Source organism: Portunus trituberculatus, chromosome 41, assembly GCF_017591435.1.
Source record: "Portunus trituberculatus isolate SZX2019 chromosome 41, ASM1759143v1, whole genome shotgun sequence".
Classification (NCBI taxonomy): Eukaryota; Metazoa; Arthropoda; class Malacostraca; order Decapoda; family Portunidae; genus Portunus; species Portunus trituberculatus.
Genome location: NC_059295.1, coordinates 13291529 through 13298885, shown reverse-complemented (window position 1 = coordinate 13298885; position 7357 = coordinate 13291529).

Here is a 7357-nt window from a genome sequence, read left to right as displayed (position 1 = left end):
GAGAGAGCATTTTTATTCGGGATTTTGACGTTGTAAAGTTTGAACATATACTATTTTCTGAGGTATTATAAATTGTCAGTTTGTTTGCCTGTAGGATGATAAGTTGGTGGAGAACCGAGGCATCTTACGAACGCAGTGTGGGAGGTCTTGTAATAGTAACGAAAAAAATGCAAACTCTTGTAAAATTAACCAAAAATATATGTATTCTTGTATTAAGAGAGAGAGAGAGAGAGAGAGAGAGAGAGAGAGAGAGAGAGAGAGAGACGCCAACGTTTTGATACTGAGTCGCGAAGGAGTCGAAGGAGGCAATTGGTCAAAGGCAGCTATTCCTCTCTTCCCCTCCTTACTCCCTCCCCGTCCCCCTTGAGACGTCTCGCCTCCCCTCCCCTCCTTTTCCCCTTCCTCCCTCTCCCCCTCTACCCCCTGAGTGATGCTAATGGAAGCCAAACACGATGAGTGAGTTTTGCCAAGACTTCACACATCACTATGATTGTGTTTGCCCGTCTCTCTCTCTCTCTCTCTCTCTCTCTCTCTCTCTCTCTCTCTCTCTCTCTCTCTCTCTCTCTCTCTCTCTCTCCCCAGCTTACTGTTTTCTTTCTCCACCTCGCGTTCTTATTCATTAGGAGAGCTTGGGCTACTCCTTCACCTCGCCTCGTGTTCGCCACTCCACGGCGGAGAGAATGCACACGAGAGCCCTTCCTTCCTGACCTGACGTGGGGGCGCTAATTCAAACTTGAGTTGATAAAAATGCTTCTTGTGGCCACTCGTAGCTTGCGTGTTGAAGCTCGTGGATGAGCCTAATATCCTAAGGTACTCGACTTCCACCTGCGCCTAAGAATGAGTGCGTTTGGAGGGGGAAAGCAGGACGAGGAGAAGGAGGAGGGAGACTGTGGATTGTGCTTGTGAATGTGAGTCTGGGTAGAGATGTGTGTAGGTTGCATGATTGTTTGAGAAGGTGGTGGAGATGTAGTGGTGTTTAGTGAAAGAGGAGGAGAGGGAGCGGCCGTTGTGAGGCATAGGCAAGGTGCTGCAGCGTGCTTAGTGGTGCGGGGCTGCAGGACGAGTGTGTGATGAAGGAATGGCTGTGGTTGGGAGTGAGGGACCAGCGGTTGTGTTGCTGTGTAGTGGAATTGTGGGGTCAGGTTGTGGATTGTTGGTGAGGTTGTGGGTTTATGAACGAGGCTGCGGGAAGGTGTGTTCCAGTGGTTTCCAATATTGATTTCCGTTAATTGGGCAAGTAATACTATGTGTGAGAGGCGACCGTGTGCCAAGTGTGTGGGCGGGGCGGGGCGGGGCGGTCGGCAGGTGAAGGCCGCATGAGGCACTTATCAAACGACGCCAGTTCGTCCCCAATCGAGCCTTCCTTAGGGCAGCGTGGCGGTCTTGTCACGCTCCCTTTCTCTGATCTTTATAAGTTACTAACACGTTCGTATTGAATCTTTCATGAAGGTAAATTGCATATTTGTACACATTTTGTTCAAATGCACGATGTAAACAGAAAAGATACACATATGTGATAATAACAAAGCTTTGATATCGTTTACTTTTGCTTTTATTTTCTTTCTGCAAAGTAATAATCATTGCAAGGACCACAGTGCCTTCCCTGCCCCTGTGGCCGCCCAGTCCCGGATTATCGTACATCATATGTATTGTCAGGCGGCAGTGGGACCGAGGAAGCCACAGCACTCCTCGCCACCTGGGCTGCTGCGCCTCATCATCGCTCTGCACTGTGACGCGTGCCACCTTGCCCACCCACGCCTTACTTCATCAAACATCTTTGCACACACACACACACACACATACACACACTCGTAAAGATCATTTGGCGAGAATTCAACTACCTACGGTAAACTTTGCCGTTATTGCAAATACAATAATATTAAACATTTAAATAAAACTGCTTTCAGTCATATATCCAAGTAACATTGCTACAGATTGTAATAATTTGTTTCTGCATATTAAAGCTTTACCATATCTTATAAATTTCGGTAATGTGTTCCGGTGTTCCATAATGATACACTCACGTACAAAGAGCACAAAGATGGATCCACCGTCACACAGTCGAGTTCCAGAAGACTTGTGACGCCTCTGACTTACTGCGTAGCAACTCTCCCAACTCCGTATAGTCTCATCTTGGGTCTTGCCTTATATTAACATGGAGATCTCGTTACCACAACCGATCCATTATGGAGCCACGCGCGCCTTGATGTTAGGCCTGGCGTGGTATCGTGACTGGGTGTCGGCTGCTCTCTGTTCTTCCCCCTCGTCTTGTTTTGTATGATGAATGTGTATTAGTTAGTCTCATTTTCTTATCACGTCCTGGAAGGATGAAAACTTTCGTGGCATTACGTTGAGTGGAAGCTTTGTTGTCATTTCTCTTAATGTTTTTACTATTGCTGTTCATTTCATTCCCCTACAAAGCTACTGGCGAGCTACTGCAATAGTGTCTATTGAAAATGTGTGATGAGATGCTAAGCCTTATACTTTGGCTGTATAATAACAAGGAATAACTGGAAGACGTGAACTTCTGAGTTTGTCAACAACAGGGTTGCGTGGAATAATTTATTCGCGAGCAGCTAGCTTGTTCATTTTGATGGGGGAAAAACGGCGCTATAGAGAGAGTTGTATATATATGCAATGAGGCTGCAGAAGGCAAGGAGCTATGTTGTTAGAAAGCTCCTCAAAATAAAAGTTGGTAATAGATTACAGAAGTATAATAGTGCAAAGAGCCTTGAGTTCCTTCGGTCTGACAATATTAAAACTCGCTGATTCATCGCCACCATGAGGGGAGGTGTGCTCCTTGTTCACACACAAATCGCTATAGTTGAAGGTAAAGCTAAAAATGGTGACACCTTTCAGAGAGGATGTGCACGGTCAAAATGTTCTTATTACTCTTGTTCCTGTTGACGTTGTTATGTATTATATATATATATATATATATATATATATATATATATATATATATATATATATATATATATATATATATATATATATATATATATATATATATATATATATATATATATATTTTTTTTTTTTTTTTTTTCTCCTACATTCAGCCTGTTCCTAAAAAAGGGTGATCGGTCTAATCCATCAAAATACTGCCCTTTAGTTTTAATTTCTTCCTTGTCTAAAGTTCTTGAATCTATCCTCAGTAGGATGATTAACTTATGTCACTTCACAATCTTCTATCTGATCGCCAGTATGGTTTCCGTCAAGGCTGCTCTACTGCCAGGGGTGTCACTATATAGTCTATATAGGTTTTAAGAACAGAGGGGGGAGGGTGGCTTAGCCCCCAGGAGATTCAGATGGTGCGAGCGTGCAAAGCGCGCTAGCGAAAAATGTTTGCACTTGCAAGATCTTTTCGTTCACAACTTTTTGGCACTGTGTTAAAATTATACAGCATATATTGATCTTGTCTGCAGTTTTTTTTTTTTTTTTTTCTTATCTAAAAAAAATTATACCAAATAATTAAGGGGGGCTTAAGAATGTTTTAGAGAGGCTTCAACCCCCTAAAATAGGCCTAACGACGCCCATGTCTACTGGAGATCATTTGGATTTCCTTACTGAGTCTTGGTCATCCTCTTTCAGAGATTTCGGTGAAACTTTTGTTGTAGCATTGGACATATCAAAAGCTTTTGATAGAGTCTGGCACAAAGCTTCGCATTTCAAAATTGCCATCCTACGGTTTCTATCTTTTTCTCTGCAACTTTATCTCAAGTTTTCTTTCTGACCGTTCTATTGCAGCCGTGGTAGACAGCCACTGTTCTTCTGAATCTATTAATAGTGGTGTTCCTCAGGTGTGTGTGTGTGTGTGTGTGTGTGTGTGTGTGTGTGTGTGTGTGATTCACTGTTTGATCTGCTGCAGTCTCTGACGAGACAGCCAGACGTTACCCTACGGAACGAGCTCAGAGCTCATTATTTCCGATCTTCGGATAGGCCTGAGACCAGGCACACACACACACTGGGACAACAAGGTCACAACTTCTCGATTTACATCCCGTACCTATTCACTGCTAGGTGAACAGGGGCTACACGTGAAAGAAGATACACCCAAATATCTCCACCCGGCCGGAGAATCGAACCCCGGTCCTCTGGCTTGTGAAGCCAGCGCTCTAACCACTGAGCTACCGGGCCGTGTGTGTGTGTGTGTGTGTGTTTGTGTGTGTGTGTATACATATGTACATGCATGTGTATGTATATGTATGTATGCATACATATGTGTATGTAAATGTATATATGTAGGCTACACCAACTTTTTATCTCAATCTGGCTGTGAAGGGATATATCCACATTTCTATATAAGTGCAATGGAATCTATGCATGTACGTATATGTGTGTGTGTGTGTGTGTGTGTGTGTGTGTGTGTGTGTGTGTTAGTTGAGTTTTAATTCAGCTGCATGGCACCATGCTTGGCTCAAAGTATAATGTCATCTTCCTCCAGTACCTGACCCTTGCATATGTTTGTTCCATGTTTAGGGGGAGACCGGCATGCTCCCACCTCCTTTGTTGCCTACTTTTGCAACAATAAAACCATCACAGTCTCTCTCTCTCTCTCTCTCTCTCTCTCTCTCTCTCTCCTAAGTATAGTGACACTAAAGAATTGTGAATGCAAATAGGAAAATATATAATGGCGCATAATTTTGAAAATGCTTGGAGGAAAGTTACTTTTAATAAAATGAAGTACAGAATGAAAGAATGGTTGAGTATTTCTAACAAGAAGACATTTGTCATAGTTGAAATAAGGGACTGAAATATTGAAAGGGAGTTGTTTTACTGATGAGAGTCTGTAGCTTGCAAGGAGGAAGACATTATGATTTTTCCCTGGTAGATGTTATGGAATCTGAAAATAAAAAGATAAATAAAAGACTTCCAGTGTTGCTGTCAGAAAATAATCAATTGAGATACTGAGATGGAGATACACAACAGTACAAGAGTAAGATAAATATTGTGAGTACCTATAAAGTGGGAGGATCAAAGTGTATTAGGACAATTTCTCCACAAGTAAAATACACACCTGGCCACAACTTCATTCTGGGATTTATAAGAAACTCATAATAGTATTCATGTTTTATTACAAGTGTTATACAGTTATGTGACTTGCACTTCAAGTCAGTGGAACCTGTCTTTAGTCATCATCAGCCATACTTTTGTTAATAAAGATATATCTAACAAAGTTATGAAGTCAACAGACTGGCCATTGAATAAATATGCATACATATACTTATGTATGATGAAAAATTTATTCTAGTTTTGAGTAACAAGTGGTCAATAATAGTTGTTTAGGGTTGAGATCTGTATTATGTACTTTATCACTGAATTATCTATGTAAGTTACAATAAAACGGTAAAATACAAAAAAAAAAAATGCTTACAATATGGGTATGTTGCTCTGTCTTTAGGTAATAGGAAAACATCTTTTTCATAAGCCTTATGATAACTATCCTGACATATAACCTGACACATCAGTGTCTGCTGCCATGTAGAGAGAGTGTTCTTCTGAAACAAACTAACAAAAATGGTGGATGATTTTGGACTACTTCAAAGGAATGCAGAACTTCACTTATAATTTTGTCCTGCTGCACTGAGAAAAAACTGCCACCAGAAAGGTTAGGGAGTTTTGTTAAAAAAAAGATAGTAAATAAATAAACAATATATATATATATATTAAAAATACTCCCATATATTTGAAAAAGACAGATTTTGCCATCCAAAAGTTAATCTTTTGAGTTATTATTTTTAAGAGGGCAAAATTGAGATATTTAATTTGAAAGCAACATTTGCTCTACATCAGGATGCAGTTATAAAGTATTTCTCCCTGGATATTTTAATCACATTACAGGTCAGCTATGCAAGGAAATGTCCTTTTTACTTGTAGCTGACTAGAAAATATGGATAAATGTTCAAATGAAACTACAATAAACAGTAGTTTGCAACAATAACAAAATTACATACTTAATAAAGAAGAAATGAAGCATAAAACATAACTGAAGATTCATTTTCTTTCTAAACTAATACAACATTAACTACTTTATAAAAAATATATAACTGTTTTACAGATTTAGTTCTGTGACCTAAGCATGCAATTCATGGAATCCAATATTCTTGATCTTTCTCTATAATTTTGCTGATATATTCATAAAGATACAGCAACCTAACAGTAACACTAACACTGTTCTTTATATGAAATGAACTGATATGTACAAAAGTATTCCTACTTAATCTTTCTAACATTTCACATATTGAAGAAATATTTGGTTTTAATATAATATTACACATAGAAAGATGTTTTACAGGAACATAAATATTAATGACTTCATGTGACTGGCAAATTTACCACATACATTTCCCTTGTCATGTTAATTAAAGACAATGTCAGATGATGAGATAATCTACTTGCCAATAAGCAAGTTTGCTTTACTGATCACTTTTTGAAATAGTCTATGTCCAGAACTAGTGTAGAGATAACAGGAGAGAGAGAGAGAGAGAGAGAGAGAGAGAGAGAGAGAGAGAGAGAGAGAGAGAGAGAGAGAGAGAGAGAGAGAGAGAGAGAGAGAGACAGACAGACAGACAGACAGACAGACAGACAGACAGACAGACAGACAGACAGACAGACAGATAACCTGTTAATGGTATGCCCATACTACAGTAAGGGTATGTTCACACTACAAGCGGAGCAGAGCAGAGCAGTTTGTAGCGGCAGTAATATTTATATAGTTTTGGATGCACAGACGCTCAGTTGGTCACACCGTAAGCGGAGCGGCATGCTCAAAAATTCCGGCATATTTTTTGCCGCTTAGCAACTAGTGATCCTCCTCTACTCCACCCATGGCCAAGAAGGTATCTATCAATGTGAGTTTTCATTGCTGAACCCAAAATTACAATCACTGACCAGATTGTGCATAGTTCAGGTACAATTTGACTATATATATTAGTAGTATGGTGAGAAAAGCTAATTCATTGATATTCTGATGCTATACATAATTATCAGTGACCCACACAGCCATGGGAGATGGCTTTAGCAATGAAATTCCATGTTCCTTCCAGATAAACACCAAGGACTTTATCAGGCTGTTCCTTGCCCAACATGCTCTGTGACAAAAAGGACACCCAGAATTCCAAAACTGAGACATCTGCAAAACCCTCTTGCATGAAATGGCAGATATATTATCAGTCATTCTTGTGCAGATCGCCTTGCTCTGCTCTGCTCCACTTGCAGTGTGAACATACACTAAGAAAAATGCTGCCAACATGAACATAAGATGACACCTCACACACTGCAGACTTAACAACTAGGTATCTTATGAACATTTTCAAATGTTTACATAGTAATTGCTACCAATACATCTCAGTGT